We start from the raw sequence: 14,114 nt of genomic DNA, 5'->3' as shown, positions 1-14,114 counted from the left end.
ACTTGGGGTGGTCCTGGGGCACATAGGGGAGCTGGTTGTAGGGTTGGGGGCTTGCAGCGGGACACGGGGTGCTGTGGGGTGGGGGGTCCGCAGTGGGGTCAGGCTGGGTGTGGGGTGGTGACCTGGGGCTGGGGCAGCCAGGGGCACCCGTAGAGGTCAAGCTGGGTATGAGGTGCTTTAGGGTGCTCAGAGTTTTCTGGGGGGTCAGGCTGCGTGTGGGGGACCCGCAGTGAGTGAGGTGTGGGGCGGGGGGGTTGTGGGGAAATTAGGCGTGTCCAGGGGCTGGGGGAGGCCGGGGAGGCACCTGCAGTGCTGTCAGGAAACGTACGGGGCAGGAGGGAAGTGGGGTAGGAGGGTCCCCAATGGGGTCAGGCTGGGTGTGGGGGGAATGGGGTGCACTGGGGCTGTCTCAGGGACTCTGAGTGGGGCTGACGGGGAGGATGTGGGGTGGCAGAGTTGGGGGGGGCAGCAGCGGGGCCCACAGGGCTCACACTCAGGAGGCAACTGGGGCCCTGTCCCACGGTGGGTGCCAGCCCCAGGACCGGGGGGTTTCCCCCCGTGGTGTTGTTCCCACCGGAGCAGTGGGGGGGACAGGCGGGGGCAAGCCCGGGGAGTGAGGTGCCCCCGCCCCCCCCATGTCCCGCCCTGGGAGGTGGCAGCTCCCGCTCTGGCACCCGGGTCCGGCTCTTGGTCCTGGTTTGGTGCTGCCGGGGCTGTGCCCGGGGTGCAGCAGCTCCACCTGAGCTTCGAGAGAGCTCTGTCCCCTCTCCCCTAGACCTGTCTGTGCCCACCGAGACGGTTCCCAAAGCCGACCTGGGAGTGCCAGGGCCCTGCTCCTGCTGTCCATCCCTGTCCCGGGGGCTTCTCCTGCCGTCGGTCCCTGTCCTGGCTCACCCGGCCAGTGCTAAAATCTTCCCATCGACTCCCCTGCGGTCTGGGGGCGGGATGGGGGGGGGAGGGCGATGTCGCCACGTCCCCTCCTCGACGGGGACATTTTGCGGTGATGTTACAACGCAGAGGCGTGTGTGGCGTCCCCGGCGGTTCCTGCAATCCCTCTTTCCCTTCCCGAATTTCTCCCTCCTGGCAGCTGTGGTGGGTGGGTGGGACGAGGGGCTGGTGTAAACCTGGTTTGAACCCGACGGCAGGTCGCTGCCATGTGCTGTGCCGGTGGCGTTTGCCTTCCCCGGTGCCCGGCGGGGTCCAAGCGGCCGGCGGGGTGGCAGGGGGACAGCGACAATCTTTAGGGCTATCTTTAGGGCTGTGTTGCAATGGAGGGGTGTGCCTTGGCTCGGCGCTGCCGGCAGCCGCCTCCTCGCCCGGGGATAGATTTACGCCGAGGCTCCCGCTCGGGGGAAAACCAGCGTTTGCTCCGCGGTTTGTGCGAGCGGGGCGGCCGCGGTGGGAATGTGGGGCTGAGCCGAGCTCACGTCGGCGACACAAGGTTCGGGGAGCACCATCGGCCCCGGGCACTGTCGCACCTCACACATGCTCTGTCACCGGCCCGGCCGAGCCGGAGCGAACGGCCAGGATGGGGAAGGCGGACGGTGCCGGGAATCTCTGCTCCTCATGGGAGAGGAGCCGCCCTGGGGCGCGGGAGCAAGTTGGGTTCTTACGAGGTGCACCTCAGAACTTCCCCGTCTCCCTGCTCCTCCCTTCGCAAGGCTCTAAGGCTGGCACGGATGTGGCTCTGGGAGGGCCGGGGTCACTCCCCTCCGCGTCCTCTTCGTGCCGGAGTAACCCGGTCAGTCCGCGAGAGTAACCGGCGCCTGCACCAGAGTTGGGGTGACACGGGACCCAAGTTCCGTGTTTGGCTTAATCCTTCTTAATGCCACTGCCCTGCTCATTCCCGCTGTGCCCGTGGTGATGCAGCTGCACCGTGTCTGTCCCCGAGAGGAGGCAGCCGAAACTCGTGAAGCGGTTTGCATCCCCCCAGCTGCGGGGCCCGTGTGGATGAGAATCTCCCCCAGCTCTTGGCGCTGGCAGCCCCTCAGCTTCTCTCCCGCAGTGAGGCACACGCCGCTTCTGCCCGTGGTGATGGCAACGGCGAGTCAGCGGCAGCCAAAAGTTGATCCGTGCACCAAACCGCTTCCCAGGGTGGTGCTCAGCCCGTGCTGCGGGCGCGGGGCTCCCCCGTCCCTTCACTTGGCCTTCCCTCGCTCTTAAGAGAAACTTCAGGCCTTCCCGAGAGGGTTTGGAACCTGCTGAGGAGAGAAAGTGCCTTCTCATCCGCGGCGGTGCTGCTGGAATGAGGTTCCCTGTTCCCGGCGCGCAGCCTGGCAGCTGCTGGAATTGCCTGCAGCCGCATCGCTCCGCACCGCGCGTCCCCCCGGGCGGGCGCGGGCCTTTCGGAGCCAGCAGAGGGTGAGGATCGCTCGGAAGAAAGGCAAAACATCAGCTCTTCCCAGAGCGGGGCACTCTGAAGTTATGTCACGATTTAATATATAACAAGCTTTTCCTGAGCTCTCTCCCCAGATACGTCCCGGAGGGCAGGGCAGGCTGCAGGTGGTCCCTGCCCTGGGGGGAGCAGGAATAGTCCTTTCTCTGCTGAGCAGTGTTTTAGCTGCAGGAAGAGGCTCGAGGTGGCTGGAAGTTTGGGGTGATAATTGGCTCTTGGCCACGCTGGATGAAGGTGTGGGAGCTGAGGTGTGATTTGGGGAGGGGAGGGACTTGCTCAGCATCAGCCCGGAGACCTCTGTCAGGGAGCTACCTGGGAAGGAGGGGGATGTGTCCCTTGTCCCTTTTATGCAGTGATTTGTGCGAGTCTCTGAGTTGGGATTCACGGGGAGGGGCTGTAACCGGTTCTCCCTGCTTAGCCCGGGACCAGCACCCGGTGCGGGGGGACGAGCAGTGTCACGCCCTGGACATTCCACCGGGGCTGTGGTCCTTCAGAGCCTCGGGGCTGCCCCATGCTATCCCCTTCTGAGCTGGTGGGGACAGCCAGGGTGTGGTGGGGGCAGCCAGGGTGGGTTGACTGTGGCTCTGGGGTCCGGCCGAAGCGGCCGCCCCCGCTGCCCACCTCTCCCCACTAGAGGCTGCTGATGACCAGAGCATTTTCCCTCCCTACTCTGAGAGAGCAGCGGGGTTTGGAATTCGCAGGGCTGAGCATCCCAGCCCGAGCTTTTCCTGCTGATTCACCCTGGAGACAGCAGTGCGCTTTCCCCGGGTTCAGGGGGCACATCTGCTCCCCCTGCCAGGCCCACAATAGATCTCCCCACTTCATTAAGTCTTAATTAGGTAAATGCAGCGGGACCATGTGCGAGGCCATTGCCAGGGGACATGGATCGTGCGTGGAGCCGGGTACCAGGGATGCCGGCTCCCATCCCGCCTGCCTCAGGGGTGCCGACGGGGTTTTTCCAGCTGGGCGCCGAATGTGGAATGAGTTCAGCCTTCCGTATTGTTTTCCCGGAGGATGTGTGCGCAGCGATAAGCGCTTCAGCCCTCCGGCATGGCCCAACTGGCAGAAAAGCCAAGGATTAGTTAAGCCATGGAAGGGATCCCTCACCGCTGGGCACAGCCGCGGTAAAACCGCCCTGTAGACACAAAGGAGACTCTTTGTCCAGGGCACCAAATGCCTGGGCAGGATGGGCTGGAAAACAAACCTGGACCCTGGGAAGATGATTAATCACGTAACAATTAGGCGTAAAACGAAAGGCGGTGGCTGCTGCAGTGGAAGGTGCCTCGGAAGGAGTTTGTGGTGTTGCACAAGCCCCGCTGCCTTTGCTGGGTACAGGCAGTGCCGGGCGGGCAGCGAGGTGCCAGCTGGCTCCGGCAGCGGGCACGGCTTCCCCGACAATGGCAGAGCGGCGCTTTACATAATCTGGGACTTGCCAAACAAGCTTGAAGGTCTGGAAAATCCTCCTGCTATTGTTCGTGCTCAAAGTTTGCTAAATTTCCTGGTTTGATCTGCCGGGCTGGGTTTTGTTGTGGGACCGCGGTGTGGGGGAAAATGCACTTTGCACGGGGGGAAGAAAAGGGCGTTTGTGGCGTTTAATCCACGCCCGCTCCTTCGATGAAACTATTTTTTGTGGTTCACAAGAGGTTCTGAGCAGCTGCTGGCAGCTTTGTAGGGCTGCAGGACTCTGTGTCTATCCAATTAGTATGGTTTGTGTCTAGTCCTCTCCTGATGCCCCCCGAGGAAATCCTGGACTACCAGACGAGGACGGGGCGCCGTGGGCAGGGCTCACACAGGCACCATCTGGGCTTCTGCACTGAGGGTCTGTGCTGGGACAGAAGTGCAGGGTCAGAACAGCTTGGTGCTGTCTGAGCCCCCTCGAGTCGGACCCTGTGGCTCTGGGAAGGCTCCAAAGCTGCTGCTCTTTGGCAGATTTTAGGAGAAGAGGCTGGAAGGGAGCTTGGGGCACCTTGCTGTGCCGTGTCTCCCAGGCTGGAGGTCACTTCCCGCAGCCTGGTGATTTGGGGCAGCCGGGAACCCCCCAGGAGGATGCTGAGGCTGTGGGAGCCACTCCATCCCCATCCTGGCCTGTGGATGGCCATGGGCTCAACAACAGTGTATTTTCTGGCCCTTGGGAAGTGTTTTAGGGTGTAGGGCCTGCCCTTGCTCCTCCTCTGGCTCACCCCAAATCTCTTTACCAACACAAATAAAGCCATTAATTCAGTTAAATGAATGAACCCTGTTAAAATGTTCTCTGCTCCTATTCCTGCCTGTTCTCTGCTCCTATTCCTGCCATTCCTGGGAAAGCCAGGTTTGGTAGCAAGGGATGAGGTGAAGTTCTTGCTGGTCCACTTAATGTGAGGCAGGTTTTGGCACCCTGGTAAGCAGCAGAAGAGGAGGAACAACCCCGGCCTGACGGCACAAATGCATCCTCTTATTGGATGGCTAAATTGGCAGCTTCAAGTGCCTTTCATGTAGGTAATTACACCTGGCCACAGTTGACCTGAGTGGGATTTAAGGAGGGGGTGTGAGGCTTGATGTGTGCTGGGAGCCTTCAGAGCTGACTGCAGTGGCACTACAGCAGATGAGGCAGTGGTGGGGGAGCTCTGAGCTGGTTTACAGCCTGGAGAACCCCGTGTGGGGAGCTGGGATGGGCTGATGCCTCCAAGCATTACCAGGACATTAGGGCAGCGGGTGTGTTCCAGGCTGCATCTGTGAGCTGATCCCTCCGAGTGCCACGGTGGTTTAGGTGCTTGCCAGACACCACCAGCCTTTAAGTGCTTGTATTTCTATATCCACTCTCCCAAAACCCTTGGGGATGGGGCAAGATGGGCACTTCAGACCCGGGGGGGGAGCTCTTTCTCTGCGCTGAGGGTGTGTGTCAGACAGGGCAGCACCGAGTCACCTCCCTGCCCCGGGGTGAACTCGAGTGATGAGGAGGGAGGGCAGATGTTGGCCCGGCCCAGGGCCACGTTGAGCTGTAACGTGACTTTGTGTGTGTGTGTTGTTGCTGTTGTGCTGGAGGTGCCGTGGCTGACGTGGAGGTGAATCTCTGCCGTATGGCCGGGATGGGCCTCGGCCAATCCGGGGGCTGGCAGATGGGGTCAGCGCTGCTCGGGGATTTCCTCGGGTGCACAGTGCAGGCTTTTAATAGCAAACGGGGTCATCTGCATCGTGGCACGGCCTGAAACCCGGCCCTAAGGATCCCCACTGGCAGCTGGGAGGTGGCTGAGCAAGACATCCACTCCTGTTGGAATTTTATTCCATGGTTTGGAGTAAAAATAAAATAAGACTTAATATTGCTGGCGGGTTTGGGGTGAAGCTCCTCCCTGGAGGCAGCCTGGAGAAGCCCTGCCTTTCCCAGGACGGTCACGTGGCCCCTTTCCAGGTGAATCCTGTGCCTCAGCCGGGTGCCAAGACTTCATCCTTCTAGGAAAGGCAGTGGGGGCTGGTGTGGGTTTTCCTCACTCCCTGCTGGCAGCCCCCGGGCGCCTGGTGCCCTGTGAGCAGTGTCTGGGGTTGCAGACGGCTCTCATTGGGGTGACAGCGCTGTTTGCTCCATCTCAGCTGCCTTTCAGTGGGAATACACAGGATATCCGAGTGCAGAATTGATCCCTGCCACTGGCCAGCCTCGTTCCTGGTGCTTCTGCTTTTCCTTGTGCTGCGGCAGGAGGAGAATGTGGTCTCTGGCAGTTTGCATCCTGCTTTCCCTACAAACTGCCTTCGTCCTGCTCGGCTCCCTGGCCCCTGCCCTGCTCCATCTGAGGCTGCTATGGGAGCTCAGCAAACCGTGATGATCAGATCCAAGCACTGGACCTGGAACCACCTGGCAGTGCTGGGCTGGGTGAGGAAGCTCATTTGCTCGGGGTGGTTAATTCTCTGCATGTTTTAATCTCCGTGACCATCTGTGTTCTTGCCTGGGCTGGGGAGATGGGAGCTCTTGGGATTTATCCCAGGAGGTGAACAAGGAGAACGCTGCTTGCTCTGTGTGTGCCAAAAACTGCCCCGGGTCAGAGCGGGATGACCTCATTAGCTGTGGGAAGAGTCATTCCTGCATCTTTGGGCAAGGAGGCCTCGACCACAGTGTGTCAGCTCTATCCCAGAGGCACAACCCAAGGATCTGCAGGGAGGAGATGGGGGCAAAGGCACTTGCCAAAATTGGAAACCTCTGCAAGTGCTTTCTACCATCCAATCCCAAGCATGGAGGGTCTGTGACCAGCTTGGCTGGCACCCTGGAGGGCTGAGGTCCCGAGGAAGGCAGTGTTGGTCTGGGCTAAAGCACCTCCTGGTCACCCCAAAAGCCCTGCCCAGGTTGTGGCAACTTCTGGGGTGTGGCTTTGCCCCACCAGCAGCCACTGCTGCCTCTGCCCTGGTGAACTGCTCAATTTGACCTCCAGAAGCTGCTGCTGAGACTGGGGTGCTCACACACAGTACCGAAATTGGGTGGGCTGCAGTAGCATCCCCTGTGTAGAGACGTTGCTGGCAGATAAGGTTTTCGCAAGCAACACCCAAATTCTTCCTCATTTTGGGTTCTCACATTTGGAGCCTGAGGCTCTGCAGCCCCTCCAGAGCCCCAGCTGGGATCCTGCTGACCACGGGCTCTGCATGTGCCACGGGCAGGGGTGGCACTGGCTGTGGGTGCTGTCGAGGAGCGCCTGTCCCGTGGGGCAGCGCGGCCCCGCTGAGGCTCCCGCTGGCATCTGAACCCAGAGGGAACGATCCCTGCCCTGTAATTAAGCTCTTCTGCTCCTGTTCATCACACTGATGAGCAGTCTCATGGATGTACTCCTCGCAGCTGCTCTGGATCCTCTGCATGGCTCCAAAGTTAGAGGTGACTTTCCAAGAGAACCGCCTGCAAAAGGCAGGATCTCCATCCCTGTCCCATGGGGGTGAGATGTGCGGGCTGGGAACCTTTGACTGTAAAGGATTTTCCTTGACTTCACCCTGCCAAGATGTAAATTCCTCTGCCAGTACACACCCTGGCTCCTTGGTGAGGAGAACCCTTCCTGCTGTTCGTGCTGGCTGGGCTGGGTGAGGTGATGTTCTCCCAGCCTTTGGCTGAGGGACTGAGGCTGCCTCTGGAAAGGAGAACTGCTCTTTGCTTGCACCCTCTTGGCATCAGTGGATAATAACACTTGAAAAACAACTGGTGCTCCAGCTACAGTCCCTGTTCAGCAGTTTGGGGGTTCAGTCTCAATGGAGGTGATGGCACCGGGACTGTTGGTGTCGTGGTGCATCCCAAAGGATGGGTGTGGACTTGTGCCCATCTCTCCACCTGGTTTAGGTTTGATTGGATATTAGGAAGAAATTCTTCCCTGTGAGGGTGGGGAGGCCCTGGCACAGGTTGCCCAGAGAAGCTGTGGCTGCCCCATCCCTGGAAGTGTCCAAGGCCAGGTTGGACAGGGCTTGGAGCAACCTGGGCTAGTGGAAGGTGTCCCTACCCATGGCAGGGGGTGGGCAAGAGATGGGCTTTAAGGTCCTTTCCAACCCAAACCATTCCATGATTCTGTGATTCTCTGCTGTGGCAGGGGGATTCTTGAGGACTCCAGCATCATGCCACATGTCAAGCAGGTCCCTGGACCCTGGGTGGGGCTGTGGCGTGGGCTGAGGATCCCACTGGATTTCTGGCCCCGGCGTGTGCCCACCGGAGCACAGAGCCGGCCCTGCCTCGGCTGGGAGCGCCGCTGCTCTCTTGAATCTCTTCATTTAGTTAATGATCCTTTTGTTGAGAGGATTAGGGTTTAGAGGCCTCTGGCAGAGTGTTAATTAAATTAAGTCTCTGGGTGTTTCGCGGAGTTTTTGAAGCCCCACTAGAGGGCTCAGGCAGCCCTGTGCAGCCGGGGCCGGCGGCGCTGGGCTGTGCCCATCCCTCCCCAAGTTTGCACGAGAACTTATGTAAGGCCAGAGGACGGGACGGGCGCAGAAGTGCTCAGGGCCAGTGCGGAGCCCTCACGGAGCTCGCTGCTCCTCCAGCCCGGCTCTGCCCGGCCCTCGGCAGCGCCCTGTGCCCCGGCACGGGGGGCTCTACTCCCCGGAGTCCGTACTCCCCGGAGTCCGTACTCACTGCAGGCTGACAGGCACGGGCGCCTGCGTCACCACCCGCCGTATTATCAGCGTTAGGTAATGCCGGGCTGATGTTTTTGGGGCTTTTTTTTTTTATTTTTTTTTTTTTCCTTCCCCACTCGGTGTTTACTTTTCTAAGAAGTGGCTGAACGTGAACGTCCGGTTCCACCTTCAGTCCCGGGGAGAGTCAGACACTGAAGTTCGCTGGGTTGTTGCCGGGCTCACGTGGATACAAGTGTGAGCACTTGACTTTGTGGCTCCAGGGGGTTCTCCTGGTGGGTGAGGGGGGGTTTTTTCGTGTTTGGCTGAAACTGCTTATTAACCAGTGTCTCTTCTCCCTTCTCTTCTATCTGCTGCCCCGTGATGGATTTTGGTGCCTCGCCTGCGTGGTTGGCCCGGCTGTCTCATCTCTGGGTAAGTACCTGCTTTGTCAGATGGAAATGCCTGAATTTTAAGTTGCTTGGACTTAAATAATGAACTGTTTATTCTGTCTTAAACTCTGGAGTGTTGGTTGTTATCAAACAGCAGAATTTATTGTTTGTGTTTGTGTGTGTGTGTGTGTGTGTGTGAAGATTTTGGATATTGTAAAGCACTTCCTTGGCCTGGAAATTGTTGTGTTTTATAATATGAAGAAGCCCCCGGTGGGAGTTTTTTATTGCCAGCCTGGGCTGTGGAGCACTGACCTGGGGATAAAAGCTCACTGAGTGCCAGCAAGTGAGCAAATGGAAGTGAAAATGTTTTTAGGAGTGGAAGGCAATGGCCCCTGTTCCTCCCCAGACAGCTGTTGGTGGCAGGTCAGTGCTGTGGTTGTGTAAGGGGCCCTCTGAGGGCACTGGGCCACCTTCCCCTTTGCAATCCTGCAGATATTTGGGGCTTTGCAGGGCAGGGAGAGGAGCCTGAGGCCCTTCTGGCAGGAGAGGAGGGGAAATGCATGTCGAGTTTGGAGAAGTGCATCAGGCACTGATGTTTTCAGTTTGTGTTCAAGGAGGTCCTGCTTTGCATGGGGGAAAAATCGCCCTGATAGGGTGGATTCTGGTGGTTTCCCTGCAGGGGTTTGGTATCTGCTCTGAACCTGTGAGGTGCACTTGGTGTGTTAAAGCCTCTCAGGATAAGGTGTGTGTGCTCGGGGTGGAGGGAAGGAAGGGGCATCTGCTTGGTGAAGCTGTTTCTCTGGATTCACTGGTGCCTTTGCATCGAGGCTGTGATCTCCAGAAACTTCAGAAGTTTCAAATTTACTTTCTTTCTTTTTCTAAAATTCAGAGTGCCCTGCTGTACACCACCTTCCCTGCCCAGTAACATCCTCTCCTCTCCTAGTAATGGAAAGGACTGAGCATATTTAGAGCAGCTCTGCTCCGTGCCTGAGCATTCCATGTGCTGCTGGTCACTGATGAAAGACTTGAAGGGAAAGCAGAGGAAGCTGCTGGGAACAGATTGCTTTATTCTTAAACTCAACATCATTATACGATGCCTCACGGGGGGGCAGGAGAGATGAATCAAAACCAAGCACAAACCTGTTGTTCCTACCCAGAACTGAGTGCAGGACTGTATTTGGAAGCTGTGCTGCTGCCTCCTGATCTGAATGAGCTGCTCTTTGCTACCACATCTCTAAAAGCAGGATTGTTAATTAACTAGAGGACCTGCCTTGATCAGAGGTGCTGAGCCCCAACCCCACCAAACACCCAGCAGTCATCTGAAAGCAGAGTAAAACTCCTCTGCACGGAAGGTCCTGCGAGCTCTGATGTGGAGCAAAGTACTTGTGTGAGAGTCAGGGTGGGTCAGTGAGAGGCAAACCTGTACCAACACAGTGGCTGTAGCTGTACCAGTGTGGTCTGGAGCAGGTTTGCATCCTCCATGCCTGAGCAGACCCCCAGGACAGTGGCCCATCTGGTTATGGCTGTGTGACAAGTCTCTGGTCACTTGGTCCCCAAGAATTTCTTCCTTGGGGAACACTAATAATCTGGACAATCCCTGGTTTGCTCTCCCCAGAGCAGTCTCACTGTGACTTTTGTTGTCTTCCACATGCCACACAGAGGGCAGAGATCTGCATTTTGGTGGTCCTCCTTGTTACAGGCTTTGGGGGTTTTGACCCTGCTGCGAGATGAGATTTGCTGCTTGCTGAAGGCCTGGTGTGAATCTTGGTCAGAGAACCAGAAAGCCAAGTGGTACCTTGTTAGTGGTGACAAAGATCAAGGTGGTGTGGTACAGTTTCACTGGCTCAGGGACAGTCCTGACCTTCACCCAGCAGCAAAAACAGCAGGCTCAGATTGCCTCTCCATCTTTAAGCCTGACTTATCTCATAGGTAAACATAAAATGCACAGGAGCTGTAGTAACAGAATCTCTCCTCCTGACCTGATAAGTGTTGGGCATCAGTCCTGAAAGTACCACACCAGCAGCTTCCCCCAAGGGAAGCTGTGAGTAGCTGCAGGGCAGCAACTGCGAAGGAAAATGCTGAAGATGCAGGAAGAGCCTCTGTTGGGGGTTTTGCTCTTTTGACCTTCAAGCTGAGGTTCACACATGTTGCCATTATTTAAAGCCTGTCAAGAAATCCAAGCCTGTCTGTGGTGGTAAGAGCAGTGTGTCCATTCATGGGCTGTGGCTGGGATATGTCTTTCCATACGTTGGCACTGGTGACTGGGAGACACGTGTTATGATCTTAAAGTTCACCTGTACATGAAGTTGTTTCTTTCTGTCCTATAACTCCTGTGTCACCTGGAGAATGGCATTGCTTCATGGAGCCCTTGAGCAGCTTGTTGTGTTGTGAACTTGGGTCTCCCCTTGATTCTTGTTTACATGTAACTCAGGGAGGAAGAACAAATGAGATCTGCTTTTGCACCTCTCAGTGAGATTTTCTGCTTTGACCTCTCCCGATGGTCAGCAGCAGCTGAACATGAGCCCAGGTGGCCAAGGAGGCCAAGGGCACTTGGCTTGTACCAGCCATGGTGTGGCCACAGGACCAGAGCAGTGACTGTCCCCCTGTGCTGGGCACTGCTGAGGCCAAACCGTGAAACCTGGGGTCAGTTCTGGGCCCCTCATGAGAAGGAAGACATTGAGGGGCTGGAGCGTGTCCAGGGAAGGGAACGGAGCTGGGGAAGGGGCTGGAGCAGCAGGAGCAGCTGAGGGAGCTGGGGGGGCTCAGCCTGGAGAAAAGGAGGCTCAGGGGGGACCTTCTGGCTCTGCAACCCCCTGACAGCAGGGGGGAGCCGGGGGGTGGGGTCGGGCTCTGCTCCCAGGGAAGAAGGGATGGGACAAGTGGAAACGGCCTCAAGTTGTGCCAGGGGAGGTTCAAGTTGGATACTGGGAAAATTTTTCATGGAAAGGGATGTTCAGCTGCCCAGGGCAGTGGTGGAGTCCCCATCCCTGGAGGGATTTAAAAGCCATGTGGATGTGGCACTTGGGGACATGGGTTCGTGGTGGCCTTGGCAGTGCTGGGGGAATGGTTGGACTCCATGATCTCGGAGGGCTTTTCCAACCTAAATGAGTCTATAGAAATGTGGCAGCAGGGTGTCCCTTTCACTTGTCCCACCCCCTCAGAGGAGACCATCAGACTCCCAATGCGGTGTCAAGTTCTAGGGCCGGCTCAGCTCAGTGTTTTCACTTTGTTGCTTTGTAAGGCAGTGAAACAGTTCTCATTGTGGGGTTCAGAACGGCCGTGCTGCCCTCGGAATTACCATCTAATTAAATGACAGCAAAAACCCCAAAGCAAGTGAGCTTTCTATTGCACAAGAAAGGCTGTTTTAGTTGACCTAAAAACCGACATTGAAAACCAGCCCAAACAGAGATGCTTTCCCTCCCAGCTCCGTGGGCACTGCCGAGCGGTTGCTACTGTTCTTGGAGAGCCATTCATGCCGTGGCAGCTGCGAGCCCGCTTCAAAACAGTTACTCCTTTGAGACTTGCTTCCCTTTTGCTTGATGGTTGGAGAAACCCTGCTGTGGAGACAAATAATTAGAAATAAAAGATGGCAGCTTGATGATTATTAGCTTTTTTTTCTGACGCGGTCTGCGCCCAGTGCAGGGTAAGATCAGCAGCTCCAAGCTGCTGCTGCATCTCCTGCTCCAAGGATTTACTGTTGTGCAGCCTCAGTGGACCTGCAGAACCCCCTAAAACTAACAGAGTTATTGTTTATTTCGGTAACAAACCTTTTTCAGAGCCTTGGCAATTAACTGTGACAACGGCAGCAGGACTCCTGCCCTTGCCTTCCCATTGCTCCATCCGTACCCACAGCTCTCCTTGGCAACTTCTCATTCCCCTTGCCCTCCTCCAGTACTTGGATTCTGTCTGTAAATATGAACCACTTCGGGATTTCTTTATAGAATAGGATAGAAAGATAAAGAAATAAATAAAGCTAAAAATGCCTTATTTTTTTGCTCCAGAAAAACCAGCAGCAATGGGATGCTATCCTCTGGGATTTTGTCCTATTGATATTAATCTTTTTGAAGCTGGTATCCATGACTGCCAGTTTCAAAGGTTAATAATGCTGCATTTCAAGCAAGCTGAGGTCTTTTTCTTTTCTTTTTTTTTTTTTTTTTTAAATTTGTGATATGGAAATGTGCACCAGTTAATCACAGTGCACCTGCAGAAATGCCTCTGGGCAGACTGGCACAGATTCTGGGCTGTGCCTATAAGGTTTTGGGATCATCCCTAGGCAGGACTTGGGGTGACAAGTCTTATCCAGTTGAGTAGCTCAAGACAAACCCTGCAAGGTCCAAAGAGGGGTCAGGCAGGGGAGGCAGAGCTGAAGAAGGTGGTTCAGAGCTTCAGCTCCTATTTGTGGAAGAAATAAGGGAGCTCTGCTTAAAAGTTGTATTTGTTCTCCAAGGGTCAAGTTTTAATTAAATACGTGTTAGGTCCTGCCAGGTGTCCCTTGCTGATGTGCAGGTCTAGCCCTCAATAACAAACTGCTGTCTGTTGACTAATGCTGGGTCCATGGCTTGGGTGAATTTGGATTACATGGGATGTGTTAGTGCAAACCCAAGGGCTCTCTGCCAAGTATCTGCTTCTGACTTACTGCTAGGTACACACTGGTCCTAAACAAACCCTGATCTAGAAAATGCCCTTCCCTAAACCAAAGAGCTCTGAGTATTTTGAAGCCAAGGGATGCACTGTGCCCATACAACAGCACAACAGTATGGAGTCAAATCTCCTTCACTGAGCTGGTGCCTTTCTGGGGAGAAGCTGCTGTTCAAAACTCACCCACCTGGTGTTATTTCAGGAGTCCAGAGCCTCTCCTGGCTGCAGTTTGAAATCAGCCTCCACATGGTCTGTCTGTGGTGTGGCTCGGCTGCCTCCCTGCGAGTGCTGGTCCCTAGGTGGCACTCACTGTTATTTTTGGGTTCATTTCAACAAAGGCTGCATAGCTGAGCTTGTCCCCCGCCGAAGGGACAGCTGCCTCTCTGGCCAGCCTGCCTGGTCCTGCTTGGTTTAGGAAGCTGGTGCAAGGGCTTCAACTTCCTCCCGCTGCCCAAACACAGGGAATTCCCACAGCATCTCCTGGAATTCCTTAATGAGGGGGAGGCAGTCAAGCCCTCTCCTCTGCTTTTAGTTGTGTCATCTTTTCACTGAGACAGCAGGGGATGAAATCCTAGTAAGTTAATGGGAGCAGGGTGAGCTCTCAAGGTGGTGGAGGTCGGTGTGCTGTGGGACAGGCTGTGGCTTCTGCA

At 56.3% G+C, this 14,114-nt stretch overlaps 1 protein-coding gene across 13 annotated transcripts in view; it reads left to right on the top strand.

Moving 5' to 3' along the window:
- Positions 1-8,797: 8,797 nt before the first annotated feature.
- Positions 8,798-14,114, top strand: part of EPB41 (erythrocyte membrane protein band 4.1) — an 86,076-nt gene continuing 80,759 nt past the window's right edge. For 2 of the 13 annotated variants that reach the window (XM_032710293.1, XM_032710291.1), the window contains exon 1: positions 8,798-8,869. The gene's annotated coding sequence lies outside the window, so the exon portion shown is untranslated. The remainder of the gene's footprint in view (positions 8,870-14,114) is intronic. The other 11 variants (XM_032710298.1, XM_032710294.1, XM_032710288.1 and 8 more) reach the window with 7 other exon arrangements.

The sequence above is a fragment of the Chiroxiphia lanceolata genome, chromosome 24, assembly GCF_009829145.1.
Source record: "Chiroxiphia lanceolata isolate bChiLan1 chromosome 24, bChiLan1.pri, whole genome shotgun sequence".
NCBI lineage: Eukaryota > Metazoa > Chordata > Aves > Passeriformes > Pipridae > Chiroxiphia > Chiroxiphia lanceolata.
Note: the sequence above shows the minus strand (reverse complement) of the source record. Positions and strands in the feature narration are given on the sequence as shown.